The following is a 14,038-nucleotide window of genomic DNA, read 5'->3' as shown; positions in this document are numbered from 1 at the left end:
ACATAAAACTATAGACTAACAGGCTCTGGTTGATTTTAAAAATCTAGAATTTCTTGTGAGAAATCTCAAGAATCTCAAGGAGAGATTCTTGAGGGAAGGATTTGGGGAGGTAAATTCTGATTTAAAATGATCCTTGGGAGTTCTCTGGTGACATAGATGGTTAAGGATTAGGTGTTATCACTGCTGCAGTTTAGGTCCCTGCTATGGTGTAGGTTTGATCCTGTGCCCCTGGGGGAGTTTCCATATGACATGGATGTGGCCAAAAAAAACCCCACAACTACCCTGAATGATGACACTGAACTGAATATACCTCAATCATACTGGGATATTGATGGGAGAGAAAACAGAATAATGATCAGCCTGCATCTCCTGAGTCAGAAGCTGCATTTGCACAAGCTCCTCAGCTGATGCTGAAACACATTCCAGTGGAAGGAGCCCTGCCCTTTAACTTCCCCAAATTTCACACCTGAAAGTAAGGTTACTGTTAAGAAGGAACTTTTGCTCCTCACCCAACAAGTTTCCATGAAGGGACTGAGCTAAACCTGGGTATGTTATATCTACCCACGGAGCTTTAAAAGAAACACTGATGGGAGCTCCCATTGTGGCTCAGCAGAAACAAACCCAACTAGTATCCATGACGACTTGAGTTTGATCCCTGGCCTCACTTAGTTGGTTCAGAATCTCGTGTTGCTATGAGCTGTGGTGTAGGTCACAGACACGGCTCGGATCCCTTGTTGCATCAGAGGGTAAAGCCAAGCACTGATTTTTTTGTTACAGTCCTCAGGTGATTGTAATATGTAGTGGGGGGCTTGGAAACCTCGCCCCTCCTCTGCTTCTTCCACTTAGCGCGGCATCCTCTTCCTGCTCTCTCTGTCTGCCTGCCTGCCCAAAGGGGCCATACGGTCAGCTCCCGGGCCATGGGGTAGACAGCATGGTTGCTTCTTCCAGCAAGAGTGCCAAGAGTGTTGTGGTGGTCCAGAGCTGCTGGTGGAATTCCAGGTAGTGTTGATGAACCCCACCCTATCCATTCCTGGGCTCCTTGTTGACATGCAGGTTCTGATCCCAGAAGTCTGGGTTAGAGTCCTGGAACCTGCATTTCTCACGTGTTCCCAGGGCCTGCCTTTGTTTCATTTTCTTGTCTATGGCATCTAAACTGTTTCTTCCGACTGGGCTTTTTCTGCTATTCATGGAACATTTGACCCTTGAGGGTGAGGGGTGCCAACCTCTCTGAGTTTGGAAATCTTTGAGTAGCTTAGAGTCGCTCTTTGTCTATGTATGTATTTCCTCCATTTCTGTAGTTCCCCCATATCCACTGTTTTTACACAGAAAGATTCAGCCAACCATGGATTGTGTGGTAATGTGGTATTATTTACTATTGAAAAATATCCACGTGTAAGTGGACGTGTGCAGTAGCAACAGCAAACCCCTGCTGTTCAAGGGTCAGCTGTATGTGTACTTTGGTTTCATGTAATGTCTCTGTCCTTTTTCTGAACTTGGGTTTATTATTTATTGAAGAAACCTTAAAACTCTAGTAACCTAACTGGTCCCCTTAAAGTGATACCCAGATCCTAAGGCAGTGCCTATACAGTGAATCTTCTGGAGCGTAACTGCCCAGGTGAGAATGATTCTTCTTTCTCTGAAGACTACTCTCCACATTCACAAGGTACTTCCTTCTCCATGGCCAAATCTTAAAGTCAATGAAGCAAAGGGGCTGGAAAGCCAGGTGGTTTGGGTTCAAAGCCCTGCTCTGATCCTGGAAAGTCACTTAACATCTCTAAGCCTCCATTTTCTCCCCTCACTTCAAAGGGGAATGAGATTAGAGGAATTCCAGATTAAAGGAGATAATAGGCATCAAATGCATAGACAAAGACAGTCCCGGAGTGAGCACTCATCTCATGCTTGCGGTGGGGGTGGTTTTGCTATTTTCTGACCTGACTCCTTAGGTACCTGGATCCTGAGGTGGAACATAGCAATCATGTCCCCTCTGATTTGGAGTTTGAAAGTGAAGGCCCCAGAGACCAAATGTTGTCAAATTAGCAGCATCTGAACCTTTCTACTCAAATATTTGTCAGAGGACCAGTGGCATCAACATCACCTGGGAGCTTATGACATGACACACAATCTCAGGCTCCTCTCCGATCTACTGAATGTAGATGGATGTTCAACATGGTGTACATGGGAGTTCTTGTCACAGCTCAGAGGTAATGAACCTGACTAGTATCCATGAGGACGAGGGTTCGACCCCTGGTCTTGCTCAGTGGGTTAGTGATCCCATGTTGCCGTGAGCTGTGGTGTAGGTCGAAGACTCAGTTTGGATCCCAAGTTGATGTGGCTGAGGTGTAGGCTGGTAGCTACAGCTCTAATTCAACCCCTAGTCTGGGAACTTCCACATGCTGTGGGTGCGGTCCTAAACAAACAAACAAACAAAACAAGGTGTACATGGGCCTGAGACACACCAAGAGGAAAGTCTGCTATCTTTTTGGAAGGCATCCATATGATCTTTGTTCCTTCAAACCTGCAGATACAAAGGCACATTTGCATAAAATACCCATAAAAAATAAAGTTTAAAGTGAGGAAACGAGTTCCCTGGTGGCTCAGTGGGTTAAGAACCCTGCATTTTCAATGCTGTGGTGTGGATTTAATCTCTGGCCTGGGAACTTCCACATGCTATGGGCATGGCCAAAAAAAAAGTGGAGAATAGTTCTTTTTCATGTCACAAGTCTGAATACTTATTCTAGTTCACCTTACTGCTTCACTCATCTCCAAGGGCTGCAATTCCCCCCATCCACTCTCCCCATTCTCTCCTTATGCTCTTAAACGCCACCATGCAAGTGTGTGCAAACACACTCTGGGTGTATTTTTAGGTCCTTGGTTTCTCACATGCTCTAGAATTATTTATAAACAATTACTTACAAAACTATTACCTGTACTGTGCTAGGCAATGAGAATACTGCAGTCTCATATGTGGGCTCTACCTCCTACAAGTTTGCGGTCTAATCAGGGAATCAGTCAAGTTCATAGGTAATTGGAATGTAGTACAAAAGTGATAGGATCAGGGACACATAGGAAACTGACAGTGGGCAGTCAACCCAGCTGAGGGCAAGATGCAGTCAAGGAAGGCTTCCTGAGGGAAGTCCCCTCCAATTTGTGTGTGTTGAAGTTTTCTGTTATCTTGTTAAATTTTTTTAAAAAGATTTTTTTCATAATTATCAAGCATCAGACAATATTGGATAGTCACCATTCAAGAGCAGAGTCAGCAGCAAGCAATTTATGGTGTTAACATTGCAGGGCACCTGCCAATTAATGGGTTCCTGTCCAGGAACCATATAGCTACAGGGTCATCCTGACTGTAATGGATCCTTGTAATCCAAGTACACCATACTAAAACAAACATGATTTTCTTAAAAGCTGAAGGAAAGGCTACTTTAACACTAGGGAACAACATATGTAAGCTGCTCTATCTACAGTTCCCCCCTGCTTCTCCTTTTTTTGGGATTATGGGGAAGGGTTCTGAAAATAATAAGTTATATTTAGGAGATAGAAAAAGTTCAATGTATTTGCGCCATCTGAACCGTCACAAATATTGTATGTAAATGAGAAAACTATGGCTTCTGCTCTTGGATGTCAAGTGGTATAGTCGAAAGAACAGAGTCTTTGGGGTTACTCTCTTGCCCAGTGGTCCTATTAGTAGAAATAATAAGACCTAATCTTCTTGTCACATAGAAAGATTCTGCCTGTGTGGTCCCATTTAATCCTCATAGCATTGCCATGAAGCAAGTATTCTCTTACTCGCATTTTACAAACAAACCGATGCTTTAGTAGATTACATGCCCAAGGTCATTTTCCTCACCGCTCAAGTGGGAATGAGGAGGCTGTTTTATTGTTTTAAGAAGTGGATGGGAATGGACTTCCTTTCATGGCTTAGTGGTTAAGGAACCTGACTAGGATCCGTGAGGATGTGGGTTCGATCCCCGGCCTCATTCAGTGGGTTAAGAATCCAGCATTGCCATGAGCTGTGGTGGAGGTCAAAGATGTAGCTCGGATCCCATGTTGCTGTGGCTGTGGTGTAGGCCAGCAACTGCAGCTCCGATTCGATTCCTAGCCTGAGAACTTCCATATGCCGTGGCTGCAGCCCTAAAAAAAAAAGCAAAAAAGAAAAAAGAAGTGGATGGGAAATAGCTACAAACAGTACATAACTCAGGAGGGAATCTCCACACTCTGGTTCCTCCACTGGGATTGGTGCCACTGGACCGCTTTAGAAATGAGCCTTCTCTTTAACCACCCCCTTTGGTTACTTAAGTAACCAACACCTTTTGGCCAAAGGTGCATTTAGAAAAGCCTCATAACCTTCACATCTTTAATAAGCTTAAAATTCTGGTCTCCGTTAACACAAGTGCCTCAATAATTAAATGGCAATATAGAGAAGGGAGGCATAAATAATGCTGGACTAGGGATGAAGGTGCAATATACTCTTTAAAAGCTGTTGGCTTGACACACACTGTAGTTCTGGCACAGTCTCAACAGAGCAGAAGGTTTGGGCTGGCGATCTACCAAGAATCTCAAGAAAGACAGACATCTTTAGCCCAGTGTCTATGTTTGGGCAGTATCAGAGGTTACCATGCCATATGACTAGCAAGGTAACCAGATAAACCCAGCAGGAGAAAGTAAATAGTTCCAAACTTAAGAGTCCCTAGATTCTGATCCGCAACATGTTTTTCACAAGTACAGCAGTGGCAGAAATCTAGGTCTCTGCTCTCAATCAATTTAGTGACATAAATAAAGCAATTGTTAGTCCTTCTTGAAAGATGATATGTGAAAGGAGAATTTATGTCAATTTAAACTGATTTATGAATCAACACATCAATAATTATTCTTTGACACAGGCTATTCTTAAAAACAAAGCCAGGGAGTTCCCGTTATGGCTCAGTGGTTAAGGAATCCAACTAGGAACCATGAGGTTCTGGGTTCGATCCCTGGCCATGCTCAGTGGGTTAAGGATCTGGTGTTGCCGTAAGCTGTGGTGTAGGTAGCAGATGCAGCTCGGATCCTGCGTTGCTGTGGCTCTGGCGTAGGCCAGCAGCTACAGCTCCAATTATACCCCTAGCCCAGGAACCTCCATATGCCACAGGAGAGGCCCTAGAAAAGGCAGAAAGACCAAAAAAAAAAAAAAAGCCAATCTGGGAAGATCAAATTTGTGGGCTCCCTCATCATCTAAATTAATTCCCAATTTAGAGGACAGTAGTAGTGTTACTGACTCAAAAGAACCTAAATAGAATCTCAATTTGGTTTTATAAATATGATTTTAAATAGTGTATTTCCTTTTACTTATGCTTGGCTTTAACATCAAGAATGATCTGGCCTTGCTGTGAGCTATGATGTAGGTCACAGACATGGCTCGGATCTGGCATTGCTGTGGCTGTGGCATAGGCTGGCGGCTACGGCTCTGATTAGATCCCTAGCCTGGGAACCTCCAAATGCCCCAAGTATAGCCCTAAAAAAGTCAAAAAGACCAAAAAAAAAAAAAGTAACTAATTGATGTTAAATTACCAGGATTCCTGTTGCAATTTGCTTCCAAACACATTGCAATTTGTTTCAAATAAAAAGTTTCATCATGGTGCTAGTAACTTGTTCTCATAATCATAAATTCTAAAAATCCTTTGGTAGGGCCCTGGCCCCTTTAGCTATGGAATTCTTCTCCTGCCATATTCTTCATGGTGGCTCCTGTGTTGTAGGCTAAGTTAAATGTACAAATGACACACAGTCAGTTGTACTCTAGGACACGGATGCTAGAGGATATCTCCTGCATGGCTCTTGGTACAAGCTCCCTCTTCGTGTATGGGAGTGTATACTATACTTGTGGGATTTCTTCTTCTTTTCTTCACTCATTCTTTCCTTTAGACAGGATCTTCCAACCTCTGCATGATAGACATTTTGGGCCGAATCCTTGTGTTGTAGGGCATTGTCTTATGTGCAGTGTAGGATGTTTAGCAGGACCCTTGGCCTCTATCTTCTAGATGCCAGTAGTACCTTCTCCCCAGTTGTGCCAACTAAAAATGTATCTAAACATGGCCAAGCGGCAAAACTCCCTGCCCCAGTAGATAACCACTGCTCCAAAAGGAGGAGTTGCTAATCGGATTGGTGGCAATCAGACCTCCTTTGGGCCACATTTCACTGGTGAGGTGGTCATTGTGCTAAAGAGCTCTTAACCTGACCTCTCCTAGCGCTTTCTGAAGCTCCTTAAGTCACGAGGTCCCATAATGTAATGGTGTAAAAGATACTGGTTTCAGCCTAAATGGAATCTAGTGCAGCTTTAGCATTTATTAGCTATTTAATCTTATTTCCCCCTTTTCTCTAAGCCTTGGCTTCTGAACCTGTAGAATGAGAACAATTCTACCCATCTCTGGCAGCTGTAGCTCATTCATATTCAATATTCGTACCACTCTTGTTTCATACTAAAATCCCCACTTGACCATGGTGTATGATGCTTTTAATATGCTGTTAAAATCAGTTTCCTAATATTTTGTTAAGAATTTTTGCATCTATATTCAACAGAGATATTGGCCTGTAGTTTTATTTTCTAAGAGTGTCCTTAACTGGCTTTGGTCTCCGGGTCATGCAGGTAGCATAAAATGAGTTTGGGAGTATTCCCTCCTCTTCAATTTTTTTTGAGGTATTTGAGAAGGGTCATTATTAATTCTTGCTTTAAATGTTTGGTGAGGAGTTCCCACAGTGGCTCAATGGTAATGAAATCGACTAGGATCTATGGTTCGATCACTGGCCTCGCTCGGTTAGTCAGAATCTGGTGTTGCTATGAGCTGTGGAGTAGGTTGCAGACGTAGCTCAGATCCTGCATTGCTGTGACTGTGGTGTAGGCTGGCAGTTCCAGATCCAATTCAACCCCTAGCCTGGGTACTTCCATATGCCAGGGGTGCGGACATAAAAATAAATAAATAAATAAAATATTTAGTGAAATTCACCAATGAAGTCATCTGATCCTGGACTTTTCTTTGTTAGAAAATTTTTGATTACTACTTCATTCTCCTTAGTCACTATTGGTATGTTTAGATTTTCCACCTCTTCATGATCCAGTCTTGGTAGGTTGTATGTTTCAAGGAATGTATTCATTTTTTTGTAGGTTATGCAATGTGTTGATGTGTAAGAACTCATAGTAATTTCTTGTGGTCCTTTCTGCTTCTGTGGTATCAATTGTAATGTCTCCTCTTTAGTTGATAATTTTATTTATTTGTGTCCTTTTTTTCTGGTGAGTCTAGCTAAAGCTTTGTCAGATTTTTACTTTCTCAAAATACCAATCTTCAGTTTCTTTTTTGAATTGTTATACTGTCTTTCTATTTCATTGATTTCTGCTCTAATCTTTATTATTTCCTCCCTTCTGATAACTTTGAGCTTAGTTTATTTTTATTTTTCTAATTCCTTGAGGTATAAAGTAAGGCTGTTTGAAATTCTTCTTTTTTCTTAACATAGTTGATAGTTGTTGCTGTCAACTTCTGTCTTAGAACTGCTTTTGCTGCATCCATAAGTTTTGTTATATTGTGTTTTCATTTTAGTTTGTCTCAAGACAAACTCCTGTTATTGATTTCTAATTTTACACTGTGTGTTCAGAAAATATTTTGATAAAATTTCAATCTTGGAGTTTATGCTGTGGCATAACTGGATCTGTAGCGTCTCTGCAGCACCAGGACACAGGTTCAATTCCCAGCCCCACACAGTGGGTTAAGGATCTGGCATTGTGGCAGCTGTGGTATAGCTTGCAACTGTGGCTTGGATCCAGTCTCTGGCCTGGGAACTCCATATGCTGTGGGACAGAAAAAAAAAAAAAATTCAGTCTTATTAAAATTGTTAAGACTTACTTTTTGGTCCAATATATCATCTATCCTGTAGACTGTTTGATATTTGCTTGAGAAAAATATGTATTCTGTGTGCTGTTGGACAGAATGTTTTATATGTCTCTTAGGCCCAGGTGGTCTACTGTTATTCAAGTCTACTGTTTCCTTATTAATTTTCTCTGTGGATGATTTATTCAGTATTAAAAGTGTGGTATTGAAGTCCCCTGCTATTACTGTATTGCATCTATTTCTCACTTCAGGTATCTTAAAATTTGCTTTAAACATTTAGATGCTCCAATATTCAGTCCATTTATAACTGTTACATCCTCTTAATGAGTTAACCCTTTTACCACTGTATAAAACATTTTATCACTGTATAACCCTCTTTTCACTTCATTTCTTGTGATCATTTTTCACTGATGGCAGGCTGTAGCCAAGACAGGGCTGAAGGTGATTATGGGGTCTCTCAGGACCTCCAGTAGTACAGGTAGGAGTGTATCCTGCTGGGTCCCTGTGCAGGCCTGCCCATGGTCTATGGCTGGGACAGACTGGAAACCCATTTCAGGGCCCTTTCAGAATCTACAAGCTGGGTTTGCTGGACCTAATTCTAGGGGCTCCCAGACCATGGTTAAGAGGGGCTGGAACTGGTTCGTGATTCACTTCAGGGTCTACAGTTGGTACTGAGATCTGTATGATTATTACTCAACATACAAGTGTGTATTACAGAGTTCCTATTGTGGCTCAGCAGGTTGAGGACACCATGTTGTCTCTATGAGGATTCAGTTTCAATCCCTGCCCTTCATCAGTGGGTGAAGGGTCCTGTGTTGCCACAAGTTGCAGTGTGGGTTGCAGATGCAGCTGCAGTTTGGTGTGACTGTGGCTGCAATGTAGGCCCTCAGCTGCAGCTCCAATTGACCCCTACCCCAGGAACTTCCATATGCCCCTGGTGCCGAAAAAAGGAAAGAAGGGAGGGAGGGAAAAAGGGAGGAAGGAAGAAAAGGAAGACAAATGCCCTATGCCACAGCCGCGATTCAACTGCTGGTCCAGAAACTTCAATATGCTGCAGGCGTGGCTGTAAAAAGAAAAGAAAAAAAAGAGTGTATTACTCTTGTTGGATACTCTTGGCATTTGGTCTGGTGACAGAACACAATTGTCTAAGTTGGGATTGTAGCTAAGTTCTCAGGGGTATGAGGTGGTTTCTGGGTCTGTAACAAAGACCACGGTCTGTGAGTTAGCCAGCTGGGTGTAAGCCTGCCTTCTCACAACATCTCTCCTCAGACTTTGACTGGAAGGGGGTTTTACAACCCCCAAACTCCCACAAAGTACCTTGATCCCAAAGCTCTCACAAAGGCAGTTTTGTCTGGGGATAGATACTGAATTCCTATTGTTGAGGGAGGACCCAAGTGAGGGACATCTTATTCAGCTATCTCATTTGATAAATGGTTTTAATTAGAGGCTGAGTATAGGTTTCATCTCAGACACCGATTTGATGGATAGTGGCTGCCTGGTGTGGGGCTCTGTGAAAGATTCCGAGGTTGCTCCTGGGCTCAGAGAGAGTGCCATGATCACTTAGTAATGTCTGCCATGGACATGACTTAGGGGAGTGTCAATACGAGCGCCATGTATTTGTCATTCCTGATCTATAATAGAAGCCTCAGCCAGTGGTAGTAGTTGTAATTTTCTGCTGGGTCATACCCTGACATGGTCTTGGCAGGCTATTCAGATGCCATGGTAGCGACTGGGTAATTTTGCTATTTATTTATCTTGTCTAATGTACAGGAACTATTTTTGCACTAATTAAAATTGTATTTTAATGTTAATCACTGATTGGCAAATATATTAGACACACGTATATGAGCTCTTAAGAAGTGTTTGCACTTTTAAATTATGTTCTGGGAGTTCCCGTGGTGGCGCAGTGGTTAACGAATCCGACTAGGAACCATGAGGATGCGGGTTCGGTCCCTGCCCTTGCTCAGTGGGTTAACGATCCGGCGTTGCCCTGAGCTGTGGTGTAGGTTGCAGACGCGGCTCGGATCCCGCGTTGCTGTGGCTCTGGCGTAGGCTGGTGGCTACAGCTCCGATTCAACCCCTAGCCTGGGAACCTCCATATGCCTCGGGAGCGGCCCAAGAAATAGCAACAACAACAAAAAAGACAAAAGACAAAAGAAAAAAAAAAATAAATAAATTATGTTCTGATGCCAAGAAAGATGGAAAAATCTATCAGGATAAATGAAAGATATTACTTTAGCTTAAAATATGCTAGTAAATACCTTGTTTTAATTTTTCCATGAAACTTTTGGAATGTTTTTTCTCTTCATTCTTAAAACATACACTTTTGAAAAATGGGGACGGTCATTCTAAAAGAAATTTAAATGCCAAGACGTGTTTTAAAAAAAAAAACTAATTATCTTAGTAAAATACAGCAGAATAATTTCTCCCCCACCAATTCGTGCCTACCCTAGCTGTTAAACTTTCAGATACTGTGTCCTCATAACCTTGCCTTTTTCCCAGACGTTTGCACTTGTATTCCCCCAGTTGCTGTGTGGTTGTTATTGTAAAGGCACCATCTGACCCTCTGTAATCCCCATATTGCATTTCAGTGGATTGCAGTTGGACAGGCAGATACTTTTTTTTTTCAAGCTTAGAAGCTTCCATCATACCTACAAATATTTTTTAAAGGGGTCCTAGCTTGTGCTACGTGGAAACATTTGCTGAGCAAAGTCAGGCAAGATCTGGCAAGTTAAGACAGGGAGAAATGGTTAAATCAATCACTTGGTGCTATTTATGGGGGAGGGGTGGAAATTGAAACCAATAGTATGAAATTTGTTTTGAAGCATTTAGCATATGACACTGTCATTTATTTAAAAATAGAACACAAGAAGTATGTCAAGTATGTAGGGAATGACATTGGTCAAGGATGAGGGAGACAACCTCACTGTAACTAAAAAAATAAAAACAAAATGGTGGTAGTAGGGTGACCATGAATCAATCTCCAGTTTGAATTCCCTTCATAGTTTTGTAGTTGTTTCTCCTTTCTGTAAGGGTTGAATTTCTGAACTCCTAGACAAAGACCTGATTTTTTTTTTTTCAAATAAGAAATTCCAAAGATAGTAAGAACCATACTGCTAAAAACTGGTCATGACCCACTGAAATGGTTTACTGAAAAATGGAATATACACCAGTGAGGCTGAAAAACTCTGAAATAATCATGCATATTGGCTGTGCCTTAAAAATCTGGAGAAACTATGACACTGGCTCTCTGTTGGTCATCAGTGGCATTTCCTCACCTCTAATGCTAAACAGTTTTATCTAGAACAAAAAGAGCTCACAAGGTGAATTGATTATGACTTTCATTTGCGGCCTGAAGACCAACTACTGTAGGGTTGGCTCTTTTGAACTATGCTTGGTTATTTTTGGTTCAAGCTGTTTTAAACGTTGTCACAGAACCACTGACAACCTCACTGTGTAAGCTGACACTCTGGTTACTCTCCAGGCTGCGTACAATTGCAAGATGATGAGATCTGTGTCCTGATGGAGTGGGAGGTGAAATCCCCTCTGGACACTCTGTTGCACAGAGACTGATGCCAAGGCCTGGTTCCCATATCAGGGCAGAGATGGGGACACATGAATTGTGGCTTTATGTTCCTGTTGACCTCATTCGTGTATCAAATTTGTTTTGGTAAGAACCTTGATATTTTTGATATGTGCCATACACATCCTCCCCAACCACCATGAGTGGCTCATTCACTCACTCAACCAAAATACTTGGTAACCCATATTGTATGCACTGAACCAGGCAAAAAACAGATTTTAGAGTCCTTGTCCTTCCTTACCCAGCTTTCTGATCCTTGAGACATCGACAAATCTTTTGTTATTAAGAATGCCAGGAATAACCAAGTTGGCTTTTGATCATTTTGCTAATACTTAGCTTTTATCTCTTGTATGTTAGAATGTCATCTCTCCTCCTTTTCATACTACGAAGAAAAGGGAAAAGTTTGTTAATTGAAAACATTACAATTTGGAGAACTAACTAGTGGCATATCCTGCCTAATAGCATGCCCAGCCCTTCTTCAGAATCACTGCAGTCAAGCTGCAGTAGCATGTATGAGCATTCATGACAAGTTAACGAAGGTGAGCACACACACATCACCATCATCAAAAAGACGAGAAAACCTGCCATGAAAGGACAACAAAATCAGGAGAAAGAATTACACACAAGGAAATAGAGTTCATAAGAGAGAGCCTTGTATCCACAAAATAGTTCAATGTGATACATGTTCTGGTAGAGATAGCACAGGTGGCTGAAGGTCCAAAGAGGAAGCATCTTAAACAGGAGAAGATAGAATAGAGTTCTTAGAGGACGTAATATTTAAGCTTTAAAAAAACCTCAGATGGAGATGAGTGAGGAAAACAAAGCGTAGGTGATGTTTCAAGTCAAATGTACAAATAAGGGAAGGTAAGACTGAAACTTGATAGGTAATACAAAGAGATCAGGATTCCCAATTCTGAAGGAGTTTGTTAATAATCATTAACTTGCCTTTGTATAGTTCATCACAGTTTCCTAAATGTTTTCACACCCATTCTAAGTTCTAACCTGTCACATATACACATTTAGTAACACTTCACAGATGGGAAAACTCCACTTAGGGTAAGCGATTCACTAACGTGAAAGAGCTCCTAAGAGACAGGTTCCAGGGTTCCAATACCCAAATGTCAGGTTTCCCTACTGCTTTACAGTTGCCTCCACTTTGTATTAGCTGGTATAATACAAAATGCCTTGTATTATATTGACTAGGGCAGTTGTGAACATAAAGAGAACAAGATGGATAAAGCAACTCCTAGTCCATTTTAAAGAAAAAGAAAGATTTTATTATTGAACCTGGAGTATTCACCTGAGTTCTGGAAAGCCTGTTGGGCTTATCAGACACAACCTAGAATAGATTTACAAGGAGATCCTGCTGAATAGCATGAGAACTATGTCTAGATACTCATGTCGCAACAGAAGAAAGGGTGGGGGAAAAAACTGTAACTGCAATGTATACATCTAAGGATAACCTGACCCCCTTGCTGTACAGTGAGAAAATCAAAAAAAAAAAAAAAAAAAACCCAACAGAAGTGACTCAAAATTTTAAAAATTAACATAGCAAAACATTCCCAATTTGTCCTTGATTTTGGAGGTAGCTTAGGTATGCATGGGTGAAAATATTAGGGATTAATACCTTAATTTTTTATAATATTTTACATGTGTGTTGCACCAATATTTTAGAAATTAGTATACATGTGTTCAATAATACAATATGGCATGATTTCTTTTCCTACCAAGAATCAATGATGTGAGTATAAACTTAGTTAAATCTTAAAAAAAAAAAAAAAACTTAAAAAATCAGAGTTCCCATCATGGCTCAGAGGTAACAAACCCAACTAGTATCTGTGAGGACTTGGGTTCTGTCCCTGGCCTCACTCAGTGGGTTAAGGATCTGGCTTTGCCATGAGCTGTGAAGACATGGTTGGGATCCCACTTTGCTGTGGCTGGTGTAGGCTGGCAGCTGTAGCTCTGATTTGACCCCTAGCCTGGGAACCTCCATATGCCGCAGGTGTGGGCCTAAAAAAAAAAAAACAAAAAAATTAATAAATCTTAGTAGGAAATGTCTGTTTTATTTTTGCCAATTCAGCCATCATTTCCTCTTCTCCTAATAACAGCACCCCTGTAATTATTGGGCAACTATCCTCTTGCTCATCGGTTAGGAATATTTATGGCACAACCACTCAAGGTGCCCCACCTTCCCCCAGTCATCTATGTTAATGAAATCAGTTGCCCCTTCCCTGGAATTTGAATCTTTTTTTTTTTTTTTTTTTTTTTTTTTTTTTTTTTTTTTTTTTAGGGCTGCAGCCGCAGCATATGGAGGTTTCCAGGCTAGGGGTCCAATCAGAGCTACAGCTGCCAGCATACGCCACAGCCGCAGCAACGCAAGATCCAAGCCACATCTGCCACCTACACCACAGCTCACGGAAATGCCAGATCCTTAACCCACTGAGCAAGGCTAGGGTTCAAACCCACAACTTTATGGTTCCTAGTTGGATTCATTTCCGTTGAGCCACGATGGGAACTCCTGGAATTTGAATCTTTACCTGAGAAATTTGAAGACTGAAATGGTAGGGATTTATTTGTCTCTATAAGGCATGGGGAAGACAAC

At 41.6% G+C, this 14,038-nt stretch overlaps 1 long non-coding RNA gene across 1 annotated transcript in view; it reads left to right on the top strand.

Moving 5' to 3' along the window:
• The window catches only part of LOC110256266, a 34,598-nt gene continuing 21,282 nt past the window's right edge, over nucleotides 723-14,038 (top strand). Inside the window, exon 1 of the long non-coding RNA XR_002337627.1 lies at nucleotides 723-999. This is a non-coding gene — a long non-coding RNA (uncharacterized LOC110256266). The remainder of the gene's footprint in view (nucleotides 1,000-14,038) is intronic.

Source organism: Sus scrofa, chromosome 13, assembly GCF_000003025.6.
Source record: "Sus scrofa isolate TJ Tabasco breed Duroc chromosome 13, Sscrofa11.1, whole genome shotgun sequence".
NCBI classification, from domain to species: Eukaryota; Metazoa; Chordata; class Mammalia; order Artiodactyla; family Suidae; genus Sus; species Sus scrofa.
Note: the sequence above shows the minus strand (reverse complement) of the source record. Positions and strands in the feature narration are given on the sequence as shown.